This window comes from Parasteatoda tepidariorum, chromosome 9, assembly GCF_982258835.1.
Source record: "Parasteatoda tepidariorum strain Cologne lab strain chromosome 9, Ptep-v5.0, whole genome shotgun sequence".
In the NCBI taxonomy this organism is placed as follows: Eukaryota; Metazoa; Arthropoda; class Arachnida; order Araneae; family Theridiidae; genus Parasteatoda; species Parasteatoda tepidariorum.
In genome coordinates, this window is record NC_141763.1 from 40584799 (window position 1) to 40599475 (window position 14677).

At 29.5% G+C, this 14677-nt stretch overlaps 3 non-coding genes across 3 annotated transcripts; all 3 read right to left on the bottom strand.

Annotated features, from left to right (window-relative positions):
* Positions 1-8685: 8685 nt before the first annotated feature.
* On the bottom strand, positions 8686-8759 carry TRNAI-AAU (transfer RNA isoleucine (anticodon AAU)). Its single transcript has one exon. It is a non-coding gene; the product is annotated as a tRNA-Ile (tRNA).
* Positions 8760-9132: 373 nt separating this feature from the next.
* Positions 9133-9206, bottom strand: TRNAI-AAU (transfer RNA isoleucine (anticodon AAU)). Its single transcript has one exon. It is a non-coding gene; the product is annotated as a tRNA-Ile (tRNA).
* A 390-nt stretch (positions 9207-9596) lies between these two features.
* On the bottom strand, positions 9597-9670 carry TRNAI-AAU (transfer RNA isoleucine (anticodon AAU)). The gene has a single exon. It is a non-coding gene; the product is annotated as a tRNA-Ile (tRNA).
* Between the last annotated feature and the right edge of the window lie 5007 nt (positions 9671-14677).

Here is a 14677-nt window from a genome sequence, read left to right on the forward strand (position 1 = left end):
AATTTCCTCCTGCTTATTTAATGTATGGAAAATTACCTTGTGATTCTCTTGTAAATCAAAATATTTATCCTCCAGTTGATGAAGCAAGAAAAATAGCTGCTCAAAATACCCAAGAGTTTTTTAAGAAAACCAAAATTCGTTATGACACTCATTTTCTGGAACCTAATTTTAAAGTTAATGATTTAGTAATTTACGAAGAATTCCATTATCCTAACACAAGGAAATTAAGTTCACCATATTCTGGTCCATACAAAATTTTAAAGAAATTATCTGAGGTGTCATTTGAAATTGATAAACCTAATTTTCTCACTAAGAAAGAATCAGAAATAGTACATGTAAACAAATTAAGGAAATTTTATCCAAGTCAACAGTTTCAATTGTATGTAAAAAATTCACAATAGCTTTTCAATGCTCGTATTTTCATATGTTTTTCATTTTTATTTTCTGCCCCTATTTTTGGAGTCCCGTTATTTTTTTTTTTTTTTTAATGCATCTATGTCTGAATTTTTTTTATTACATGATGGTTGAGAGTTACTTAGTAATTAGAGTAAATTTAGGTAAATTTCCTAAATTTTATTTTTTCAAATGAAATATATAGAAATGTCTTTTTGAACCGTGGGACTCCTCACATAGAATGTTTCTTTACTGATGTTTTCTCCTCAATTAAGGATCAAGCATGAGTAAACAAACTTAAAACCCTATTTTTTTCCGTCTAGTTGGGAATATTTTACCCAACTTAGACCATCAATTGTTTTCAATGGATAACGCTTATATTTTTATTATTTTGGAATAAAGCATATCATTTTCTACAAAGATTTATAATGCACTTTGTATGTAAATTTTTATGCTATCGAAGAACTTAATTATCATGTGGAAAAGTAAACATTTTAAATTAGATTACTTATATTATTTGTATTGATTTCTTCAAGTGTATGTCATATGTTGTGAATAATTCTACACAATATTTGTGAAAATACATAATTACTAATGAGAAAGTAAGAAAAACTATGTAAATGATAAGTGAATTTAAATGACTTTATGAATAATAATCGTTTCGAAAATGAAACAATGATGATTAAGAACATAAACTTTTTTTTTTCTTCTGAAATGGATGAATAACTTAATAAATTTAGGCCCGAACAATGGATCCAGTTTATTTCAAGAAAAGAACTTTTCACAAGTTGTGAAATTGTGGTTTGATTTATTTTTATTTTATATATGTCATGGTATATTTTGTTTTAGATATTCTAGAGTTGTTTTGATATTTCTTATTCTTTTCAACAGGAAAAGGAAAAATGTACATAATCATTATTAATTATTATAAAGTTATTAATTATTGTTATTCAAAGTTATGCAGAAATATTTAGTTACTTTTATATAAATGTTATTGTTGTAATACTTTACTTATAAATGTATAATATTGGACAATATACCAAAAATAACAAATTTTAATTTGAAATCGCGTGAAGGGGAAGTTCTGACCAATAGGCTAGCATATTGATCAGACCTTTCTTCAGAGGGGGGGAATATTATGTAATGTTAAAACAATTATATATTAAATATAATCCTTAAATAGAGCATTTATCCAACGCGCAAACGTTTAAAAACTTTTCCCACAAGAAAGTAATAATATTGATCTAATTATCTCAAAAAATGTGATGATGTGACTTTAACAGCTTGGGAAATTGATCAGTCCCACGCTACTGAGACCTATTAACATTTAAATATATTGTCCAGAAAGATATAAAAACCCTCTTTCCAAGGTCAAATGTGCTATTCTATACCTATCCACCAGCATGTAAGGTTGTCATTCTGGGGCTCTGGCCCTTACTTTAATTAAATTATATTATGTATGATTCCTGCATTTTCCTGTATCTTTTCCAAGAAGCACCGGCCACACTACAAACTTACAATGTTTAGGCTTTCAAAGCGTAACATATATATATATATATATATATATATATATATATATATATATATATATATATATATATATATATATATATATATATATATATATATATATATATATATATAGGTCGTCGAGAAAATATCTCACAAGCAAATGTTAGCGTTATTTACTTAATTTTTAAAATATTGCGAAGAATCCCCATTTACAAATATGGAAAATATAAAAACAACCATTTTGAATAAAGGCGCTTCAAAAATTTTACTAAGTTTGAAAATAAGACTTTTTGTTTTTTGAGGATAGGCCCATAATAAATTTCATCCTAGGGCCCATAAAACCTATGTTCACCTTTGTTTGTACGAACTTACGTAGCTATTAAATATCTTTTGCTAAAAAGCCTTATTATAAATAACAATAGAGCTTTCGAAGAAAAGGCCTAAGTGTGGTCGGAACATCGATATTAAGTCTCGGTTCCTCGCACGCAAAAAAATAAGATGTGAATTCCAGAATGAACTATCTTTAAGTCGCTTCCTTATAATATTTTTCGATATCAGATATTTCATGGTTTACTATATAATTACGTCATGGATGTGACATCATTTAAAGTAGATGGGACGAAATAAACAGAACGTGCACGCGCTAAACGTGCGCGTTCTCTTTTGTCTCCAGGCCGCCGAGGCACGTCCAACATTTACATCTCACGATCCATGATATAAGAAATGTTTACTTTTTTATCAACTTAGTCACTTCCGTCAAAGATATCTGAAATGACACTTCAGAGCACGATTGCGGTTGCGGTGAAATGAATTCCTGGTGTCATTTAACGCGGTAGATCAAAAGGTTGGGTCGTATTGGTAAAAAGTAGGCAAATTCTGGAATAATATAACTATACTCTTCCTTGATAAAGTCATGACTGAATTGATGAAAGTCGTGGAAATATTAATACATCAAAGTGTGAGTCATTCTTCTGATTCATATTTTACACTGATTTTTTTTTCCGGGGAAAAAATTATTTTACGCGTACACGAGTGTAATGACCACAAAAATATTTAAATTCATACACAACATAACCCCGATTTTAGGACACTCAAGGGACCATGGTTATGTCATAAAAATGAAACAGTTGATTAATCAGAAGGTTCTTATCAAGACAAAATTTCTTATATATAAACATCAAAATATGATTAAAATTACTCAGAATTAATTAGCGACTACAATAAATTTGTAAAAAAATCCTTGAAGTATATTTTTCTATTTAATTAATGATACAATATGTCTACATACACACGAGTGTAATGACCACAAAAATATGAATTATTTTGATTTGAATTGGTATACAGCATGACCCTGATTTTACGACACTCAAGGGACCATGGTTTTGTCATAAAAATGAAGCCGTTGATTAATCAGAAGGTTCTTATCGAGACGAATTTTTTTTTTATGTAAACATTAAAATATGTTTAAAATTACTCGGAATTAATTAGCGACTACAATAAATTTAAAAAAAAAAAACTTAAAGTATATTTTTCTGTTGAAATTAATGATACAATATGTCTACATACACACGAGTGTAATGACCACAAAAACATGAATTATTTTTATTTGAATTGGTATACAGCATGACCCTGATTTTACGACACTCAAGGGACCATGTTTATGTCATAAAAATGAAACGTTTGATTAATCAGAAGGTTCTTATCAAGACGAAATTTTTTGTTTATAAACATCAAAATATGATTAAAATTACTTACAAATTTTAACGACTACAATAAATTATAAGATAAAAACGTTGAGAAATATGTTTCTATCACATTTATATTTTTTATCATGATACGATATTATGGGGGGGGGGGGGGTCACTTTTTTCTTGTCGTTTTCAAGCTGCCAAATGTTACTATTCGTGATCACAACAGTTATTGATTTCAATTTAAAGCCGAAGGACCATAAATGCAACAGTAATCAGGAAAATATCAGTGGTCATAATGTTAAAAGTGTTGGAAGCTCTTGTAAGGCATAAGAAAGGATGACGTATAACCGAAGTGTCGTATGATCTAAGGCTCCTATACTATCAGAGCTGACCTATCAAGCAATATTGGAGCAAACAAGTTAGCAAGTTAACGTTATGTTAGTATTAGTTTTGTTATGCGCTTATGTTAGCTCTTTGCTCCAAAAATAAATGATAAGTCGGCCTGTCTAATTCAGGGGCTCTAGTATGATCGAGTGTCGGATTATTGGGGCTTCACTGGGTCAAAAATTTAAAGTGCCTCGCAGTGCCTCATAAAAGAAAGCTGAGGTGCAGAGTGCCATTTTTAAAATAGAAATAGTCAATTTTTTCCTTATATGTCTATCAATATCTTATGGAACATTTATATATATATTAGAGTCGCCGCGTGATCTTTGTTGTCTAAGTGAAAAATGGACGTGATAACGTGGGGTTGCTATATTGCTTTTACTAAGAAATACTGTGTCAAAGCGCTTTTTGACCAAATTCATGTCCAAGAACTTAGGGGGTCATTTACCTTCCTGCAGTGAAACGAAATTCGCCATGCATAACGTTTAATATGCTATGGTATCAAATAGGGATTTAAATCATTTCTATAAAACTTTTGCTAACTATCGATACATATTCAATGAAAGTACATATTTTTGTTTCAAAAATGTCGTTTGATTTTCTAGGAAAAATTATATCGGATGCCATATTGAAAAGAACGGTTCAGATAGAACGATATATTAAGTGTTAAAATAACATTCCTAATAGGACTTTGTGTGTTGGTCGTCATAATAGAAATGGCCGTTACAATAAAGGTAGATCTAAGGAGTGTAGACTGTATTAAGCCAGCATGTCTAATAGTCCGCATCAATAGATTGTCAAAACAGGAGCAAAATTTTTCTTTACCTCAAAAATGCATAGCGATTCAATTTACATTAACATGTGAATAATTTAATTTTATAAGACTTTTTTAATTTCGTTTTGAACAGTAATGAATTTGAACAATGAGAATTTTTTTTAATTTCCTTTTGAGCAAAGTTTTCAGAATTTATGAACATAAGCGTTTTATTCAGAAATTATACTTCATTATTAATAAATTTAAAATTTCAAAGAGAATCCCTCATGTTACGCAGTGCGTTGAAAGATATGCTCTTTTTAGGGTTATATTCTAGAATAATCTTTCTTGGTAATATATAAATAAAAGTTCGAAATTGGTGAAGTTCGAGAAAATATTTAAGGCATCAAGGTTTATAAAAATTCGTGAAGATGATTTTCATCACGAAGAAAAAAGTTATTCTAGCTATAATGACCATCAGCTATAATCTGTAAGTTTGATCTCACAATTCCTGTGGACAAATTGTCTTTGTTTATCACCGGGCATTTTTCTCGGGTTATTTCATAGTTTATTTTACAACCGACATTGAACAGTCGACCCAACTCTCAGTTAACGAATATTAGTGTTTAATTCTTTTACCTTGTGATTTTAAACCCAACCCAGAAGATAAGGCAACTCCTGGATCAAGCATTATGACAAACTAGCCTTCTTAGAGGACTTTTTGATGGAACTAACTCGAATTTGCGTTACATGGAGAGAAAAACTACGAAAACTCCCTCGTTTAGCCGGACGGGTAGGGGATTTTACCTCATAATTTGTATGTCACTGAAAGTATTTTATTTCAGCACTGTGGTCAGTCTGAGCTGGAAGCGGAATTCGTAACTACCAGCTACCGCTGTGATTCGAAACTGGGTCACTTCATTTGGAGGCGAACGCTCTATCTCCTGAGCTTCCACGGCTGTCATCGGTTATTTTTAGTAATGTAAATAATTCAGGTTTTAAGTAAAAATTAGATAAAATTTAAAAAAAAAGGAATAGAAAAGAAAGAAAGAAAAAAAGAGCCATCAAAATAATTTGGAAAAATTTAAGACTCATAAATGTTCCCCCAGTGCATTATTTTTTGAATTTTGCATTCAATTTAATGCAAATTTCAAATCTGCGAAAAGCATTCAAATAATGAGTGCAATTTATACCACAAAGGTTCCCAAATTTTTTTGGAATTTCACATACTTCACAAATTAAAAAATATTTTAGAGTCGCTTATTAAAAACCATAAGCAATTGTCGGAATAAATAGTTCTGATGAAGCAAGAAAGTGTTGTCGTTAATAAAATCACGCTACATTGAAAAAAATTCCGGATAAAATTTGGGTAATAAGTACTAGCATATAGGGTGCCAATGTATATTTTTACCATAAAATCCTTTTTATCGTAAAATTTTACGAAATAGACATATGATATACGGAATATTTGCAGCAATATTTACGGTAAAAATTTTACGTTAAAATTGATTTTACGGATGCTGCACTCAGGGTGCTGGTATTTTTCGCCGAAATTTTATGCAGTGTAGTGCATGCACCTGGTAATAATATCCTGCAGAGCAATAAGAAGTAATCAGTGTTAATGATTGAAACTCCTTTGAAAGATTGACTCATGATACCTTTTTAAAGCAATATAAGTAACCTTGTGGATGATATCGAGGTTTAAAATATTGCAGTGCTCTGTGGAGCTTATAAGTACAGATTGTAATGATCTTAGTTTAACAAATTTCAGGAAAGCCTGCTGAGTTAAACACATTCTAGGACGATCTTCTTATTCTAAAGATCAGTACTCATTCGACGTTGGTGTTCAAACTTCGTGGGTTGGCGCAATCTTTAAATTTGACGCTAATAAACAGCTTTGTTGAAGCAAGAAAGGGTTGCTGTCAGTAGTAAATTTTCACTGAAATCCATGCACCTGTTATTGACATCCAACAGTGCAACAAGTGGTGAATACTGTAACAGTGCAGCACAATAAGTGAGATCAAGTTGTAGTGATTACAATAGAACCTGGTAAAGTACACGTGTAAAGAATGAGGTAGAAAAAGAATCATTATAGATTCTTTTTTACCTCCTTCTTTACAGACCAGGCTTTGTTCGAAACTGCCTTTTCTGACAAGGTGTGTGGCCTAACTACAAACACTCAAAGCAATGTACGACACCAAGCAGCGCAAAAGGTAAGATCCTGAGAGATGAATCATTGGTGTCTATTATGGTCTATTGGTGTCACATTACGAAACATAACGAATTAGACAAAAATTAGAATTTTCAATAATTTGTTCTACTCTATTGATCTGAGACCAAGCACTGCAATAAATGTATCATATAAAAACTTCAAGTATTTATTGGCAACTGTTTAAGAAGAGCAGAGCGTACCTAGTGATTCCACAAAATTCGCAATGCAGAAATCCTTGGAAATGCAAAACAGAAACCGATTGATCTAAAATTTTAAAAAATGTAAATACGTAAATAGAAACGGATTAGTCATGTTCTATGTAAACCTGAAAAATTTAAAGAAAAAAAGAGTTTTTGATTGGAACCTTCAGGGCCAATCAAAATCAAAAGAAACAGAAGAAGAAAGTAATAGAAGCCCTGTACCCCAATTTGGAATATGAATGTATGCAATTCCTTATTAATGTGAACACAATGTTTCATATGAACAATTATAATGAACACTATTATGAACAGGCACAAAATGATATACTTGACCCATGGGTATGATTGAACCCACGTCCTTCGCATTATTACACGATACTTTAACGAACAGAGTTCACGGACCACAATGGCTCATACAGATATATGACAAAATATTTGAAGTATCATGCTTATCTGTAGTCATTTGTCTACCGTGTTCGAAGTTTTTTTTTTTACTATAATAATTATTATTTTTTTTTTATCAAATTTGATTTTTTCTCATGGAATGGTTTTTAAAAGTTAATATAGAAAACACTTAATTTGATAAAATCTGTAAGTCTAATATGTAAATATTATTCATATTTTTTCAACAAAAAAAAATACTTATTGTTATTATAGATGCTAATTAAATAAATAATCTATAAGGCATTGATAAGATGAACTACAATAACAAGTCAATAGAACAATTTTGTCCACGAAAAAATTTCTTTTGATGCAAATACAAAATAAAACTTTATAAGCACCTGGATAAATATTTGTGTAATTTTCATAAATATTCGTAATGTTCTACGCTGAATTTGTATTTTTCACACAAGTTTTATTTTTTATCATGGAATGTTTTTCAAAGTTAGTATAAAAAAGGGAAATTTTGTAAAACTTTCTTAATTGAGATCTAAAAGGGTAGAGAAACATGTAAATATTATTCATATTTTTAAAAAAATATTCTGGTTACTATAATTATAGATACTAATAATTTAAATAATCAGCAAACAATTGCCCACGTAAGCTATAATAATTTACACATTATTACAATTTAGTCCACTTAAAAATTTATTTTCTGGCCATGGGATCGAACCCACGACCTTCGCGTTATTAGCACGACGCTCTAACCAACTGAGCTAATGGGCCACAGTTAAATTTTATTGATTCTAATACAAAGTAAGACTTTATAAGCACCTGGATAAATATTTGTGTAATTTTCATAAAATGTGCAAAATGTTCCATGCTGAATTTGTATTTTTTACACAAGTTTTATTTTTTATCATGGAATGGTTTTCAAAAGTTAATACAAAAAAAGAGAATTTTGTTATACTTTCTTAATTGCATTGAGTAGAGATCTAAAAGTTAGAGTAACATGTAAATATTATTCATATTTAAAAAAAAAATCAGGTAAGTATAATTATAGATACTAATTATTTAAATAATCAGTAACGCATTGCCTACGTGAGCTATAGTAATTTACCCATAATTACAATTTAGTCCACTTAAAAATTTTTCTTCTGGCCCATGGGGGGATCGAACCCACGACCTTCGCGTTATTAGCACGACGCTCTAACCAACTGAGCTAATGGGCCACAATTGAATTTTATTGATTTTAATACAAAATAAGACTTTATAAGCACCTGGATAAATATTTGTGTAATTTTCATAAAATGAGCAAAATGTTCCATGCTGAATTTGTGTTTTTTACACAAGGTTTATTTTTTATCATGGAATGGTTTTCAAAAGTTAATGTAAAAAAAGAGAACTTTGTTGTACTTTCTTAATTGCATTGAGTGGAGATCTAACAGGGTGGAGTAACATGTAAATATTATTCATATTTAAAAAAAAAATCAGGTTAGTATAACTATAGATACTAATTACTTAAATAATCAGTAACGCATTGCCTACGTGAGCTATAGTAATTTACCCATTATTACAATTTAGTCCACTTAAAAATTTCTCTTCTGGCCCATGGGGGGATCGAACCCACGACCTTCGCGTTATTAGCACGACGCTCTAACCAACTGAGCTAATGGGCCACAGAAAAATTGTATTGATTCTAATACAAAATAAGACTTTAGAAATAACTGTATTAAATATTTGCGTAATTTTTATAAAATATATTTTTCTTTTATCTTACGTTATTACATATCAAATCTGTATTTTTAATATAAATTTTACTTTTCATGTAAAATTAATTTCCAAAGACTAAACTGCCAAAGAAAATAATAGACATTAAATAAAAAAGAATATTTTCATTGTATTGAATGATTATAAAGTATTATAATTTTCAATAATTTATTACTACTTCATCCGATTTATAATAATTATTTATTATAATTGCGTTATATCACCCAGAAAACATTGTATATATGAAACACAAAACTCAATTCTGTCAAAATTATATTCTGTGAGTAAAAATGAACGCCTGGCCCATGGGGGGATCGAACCCACGACCTTCGCGTTATTAGCACGACGCTCTAACCAACTGAGCTAATGGGCCACGTCTAATCGTTTGACATGAGATATAAAACAATTCTTTACTACAAATAATAAACAATAGTGTAATTCTTGTCAAATAATTTGTTTGCAACTTATCTGTAAAACATACTTAAAAATTTAAAGGATTTTAAACCCCATGTATATTTTGTTTGTATTATTTTTTCCTCCGAAAATAGAATAACTTTAGTTTCTGAGAATAAGAAGAAAATGTATGTATACATAATTATATCTTTTAAAATTATGAAACAAAATTAGATTTTTCATGCATAACATAATAATTTTTCTTTATTTTTATTGTAAATCATTAAATCGCGTTAAAGGAAGTAAAACACTTTATTTAATGACATTTCGACATTTGATGCATGTGAACTAATGCAAATTATTATTTATTAATTAATTTATTATTATTTTTTTTGAAAAAAAATCTATAAAAAGAAAGACTTTATTATTCTTGTTTCGTTAATTACATTAATGTTGAAGTCCTTCAAGTTTTAAAATAGCTTAATTAAAATACACACAAAAGGATATATATTTTTTATTTGTTAAGTTTGCAATCAGTATGTAGCAAAAAATAAATTTCTTAGACGTTTTCTTTAAGAAATCAGAAAAAAAATAAATAAAATCTTCACGCATTTGTCGATTACCGGGGAAAAAATATAACTATTGTGAAATAATGTACTTTTTTTAAATTCAGTTTTTCTTTCACAGTTTTGAATTTTTAATTTACTTCACTTCCATAATTCGATTCAAAATTATCCGGAAAAATAGAGAAAATTCAATTTACTCGAAGAGTAAAAAATATTCGGCTTCAAAGATAATTATTTTATTGAGTTAAATTAAAAATAAATTGATTGAATTAATAACATTAAACACACCACTGAAGATTTTGTATTAAAGTTAATTAGTAAAAAAATGTTTCAATTTAGAAAATAATACATTAATTTAGTAAATAAAAATTTAATAATTTAGTAAAAGAATGTTAGTCTGCAATTACTTTCTGAACATATAGTAAACGAATTTCTAATATGTACTTATAAATGTAATAATATTCTTACAATAAGTTCATAACAGCCTTTTGAAAAAGAGAAACCTTGGCCTATGGAGGAATTATTAGTACGACGCTCTAACCAGCTAAGCTAATGGGCTTCGTTGATATTCAAATGGAAAAATTAAATAAAAATTAATAAAAAAGTAAATTTTGATTTAAATGATATTTTACTATTATTCCTTCCTTAATGAAACTTTTATCTGTAGAATATATAAGAAATATTATTAGAAAAACAGTTCATAGGATAATTATTAAAATTTTTCTCATTATCATAAATTGTTTATCACGGTAGTATTAACAATAGTAATCTTAAAAAACAATAGCAGAATGCGTCTTCGTTAACTATTCATTAGAATCAATTCTATTTTAATATACAGGGATACTGAAATGTACTCAGGTGTTTAGAAATGCAGGTTCATGTTTACTAAAAATCAGGTACTGAACAAGACCCAACAAGTGGACGGGTGACACTCTTTTCGGACAATAGGGGGGTGGACAACAACGGAAAATTCCTCCACTTCAAAATCCATAAAAATAAAAATACGAAGCCCCCCCTCCCCATCTCAACTACCCACCTTGTCATTTGAGCTATATCCCCCTTTTTATTCACATGGCATTGAAGGGGGAAAGTAATAACCAAACCTCCTTCCCCGCGCACGGAAGAATGATAAAGAAAAAGAAGGAAGTGGCGACGACGAATGTTTTCCCACGGTTTTCCCTGAGCTTGCTGCAGTAGATTCCCTCATCAGTTGTTGGGGAGGGATGAAATGGAAAGAAACCTCCCGGGGAGGAAAAGAAAAGATGTGTGTGTGGAGGCACGCGCTTGGCATCGCGTCGCCAATTAATGCAGTTTCCGTTCACCTTTCCCACGGCACGCAAGAGAGTTTCTTCTACTTTTTTCTTTTCTTTTCAACGTTCTCTGTGCGGGTTCTTCACTCTCCCTTCCCTACCTCCTTTGCAGACGATGATGGGAATCGTGGAGAAAGGGGGGCAGGAGACAAGTAAAAGTTATTACCTGAGATTCAGCTTACCTGAGAAAGAAGGCAAGGGAAGAGAAGAGAAAGAAAAAAAACGTTCTTCGCTTTTCTTTTTTTTTTCTTCTTTAGTAGACTGAATCTGATTCAATCAGTTTGTTTTATTTCTTAAAAGTCGCCAAATTAGTGCCTAACAAACTACACGTAGAAATAAATTTAAGCGTATTTGCGTACTATTTAATAAATCAATTTAATTGGTTGTTTTATTGCTTAAAAGTCGACAAATCAATACTCAACAAGCTTCAAGTTGAGATAAATTCATTTACATCTGCGTGATACTTAAGAGATTCATTTTGTTAGTTGCTTTGTTTTTTTTAATTCGTCAAATTTGAACTCGATAAAATTGTGGTTCAAACAAAATTATTTGCATTTGTATAGTATTTAATATATCAGTTTTGTTGGTGGTGTATTTCTTAAAAATTGACAAGTAGATACTTATTAAGGTACGGAAAAATTTATTCAGATTAGTGCAATATTAAATAAATCATCTTGTGTATGTTGCTGTAATAAAAAAAAAAAAAAATTTGGAAATAAATTTGCATGCGATTGTTTAAAACTGAATTAAATAGATTGTTCAAATAGTTTTTATTTCAAAGTTGTCAAACAAGTTCTTTACAAATATATACGAAACAATAATGAACTCTCATGTTCTATATTCTTGAAATGGTGATTAATTTTATTCAAGTTTTACTAAACAACCTTACAAAGAAAATATTAGTACCTATTATTTACCGGGGTTAGTTGGTTCACTTTTCGTTTTTCATTCTTTATCTCATTGAAAAATTAATAATATCGTCAAATCGCTTACTTACCCCCATTTATGATTTTTTTTTTCTTTCAAAATGCTCAGTCAGAAATTTTTTTAAACAATAATTAAAAAAAAAAACTTAAAAACTTGTAGAGTTGACTAACATGCCCCGAGCTTGGCCCACCCCATAGGGTGTATTAGATCACGCAACAAAATGCATTCCGAAACAATATTGGAGGTTAAATGCTATGCAACATAAACTTTCATTATATTCTTTAGTATTTAATATTAAAAATCCTATATCTTATATCTTAAAATGTAGAAAAATCGATAATAATTCTTACTGCACACAACTGCATAATGAAGCATGACATAATAGTTGAAAAATAATTTTTAGCAAATTAAAGTACTGAAAAGACATGTAAAACAATGCAATAAAAACTCTGATCTTTTCTGAACGGAATTTTTTTTTTAATTATATAATCTGCATTCACTATTATTTATCAAGATTTGTTGGGCATAAACATTTTTATTGGCAATGCTGCACTCAAATTCAATCCATCCTATAACTTTAAGACCTTAAAACATACGGAATCTCACTATCGTAAAACATTATTATTAATTATTAAGATTATTAAGACACAATCTCACTATCGTAGTTTTTAGGAGTAAAGCAATGATTATTCAGCTCAATTTTTTTTTTTTTTTTTTTTTTTTTTTTTTTTTTTTTTTTTGTCCAGTTTACTTCGGAACTAAATTCTGATGCAATTTAACAAAAGAAGAAAAATAACGTTGCTGACAAATTTTACTAATGAAGGTGGATAAAACTAGTTCAGTGAATTTTAATTTTTGAAGCACTTTTATGATATGATTGCTGGCTTTGAATTTCTGAAATTTTGTTTTGGTCCTTTTAGATTTGTGTAACTTAGATTGTTAAAAGAAGAACATTTTGAAGGCTTTTCACTTCTAAATAATATAAATAAATTCAAATAATCATTTGCAAATATGTAAAGGTAAAATAGTTCAACTCAAAAAATTACTTAGCAACACTCAAATACAACTTTTTGAAATAAAAAGGAACACTTTAACTAAACTATGTTCTTTTATGCGATTTGTGGTACAGTCGTCCCCACTTAATCGCCCCTCGGATAATCGAATAACCCGCTTATACGAATAAAATTTAATGGAACCAAATCATTTTACATTAAACTAATGTTGAACTTCCCCGTTTAAACGGTTATTTGTTGTTTTTTGCCCCCGCTTAATTGCATAAAGAAGTGGTACTGAAATGAAAAAAAAATTTTCAATTTTAGAGAAATATTTCACCAGCTAATATAGAATTTCCCTTTTTCAATTAAGATATGGTTACAATAGGTGGTCATTTCAATAGGGACTTCTTATTATAGTAGGTGCTTGGGATGAAGTTGAAAAATTAATCAAATCTTGCTGTCAGTTATACATTGAAGTAAACGAAGGAGGTTTTACCCCTCTTTGACTTACTTCACTCACACATCATTTAGTATGTAAAAAAGGGATAGAGTGATTTGTTTTTAGGTCAAGACTTGTGGTCCCCTCTTGATGCACTATTAGCTTTGATAAGAAAAAGTTTTAAAAACCTAATACACTAGTGTAAAGAGTGTCTTTTTCTTAAGTGGAATAACGGTTTAATCCAGTGAATAATTTTGAGTTGGTTGCAAGTTGAGCGCGAAAAAGTATGATTTAAATTTATCGGAAAAAAACAATGACTCTTAGAAACAGTAAATTTCAAAGAAATCCCCAACTAATATAGCGCATTAATTAGGAATTTCTCAAGTTTCAAAGATTAGAAGAAAAAAAATTCGGCATGTGTTTGAAAGGAATACGCACAAGTTATGAAAATTTTTGTAGAAACAAAAAGGGAATATTTAATCTTGATAAATTGAAAAATTAAACCGGTATACAAAAGTCTTCAATTATAGAATTTTTCGGAAAGGTTTAAATAATATTTTAGTTCCTACATGATACTTTTTACTATCATTGATTCATTTTTACGTAACTGCAAATGACATTTTTTTATGATACTAAGGAAGAAAGTTTTAATTATAATTATTTATTGATCATATAAGTGAATTTATTTAATCAAACCGCGATACTAAACCATTAAAAAGTAAGATTTCTTGAAAATTCAGAATTTTAGAT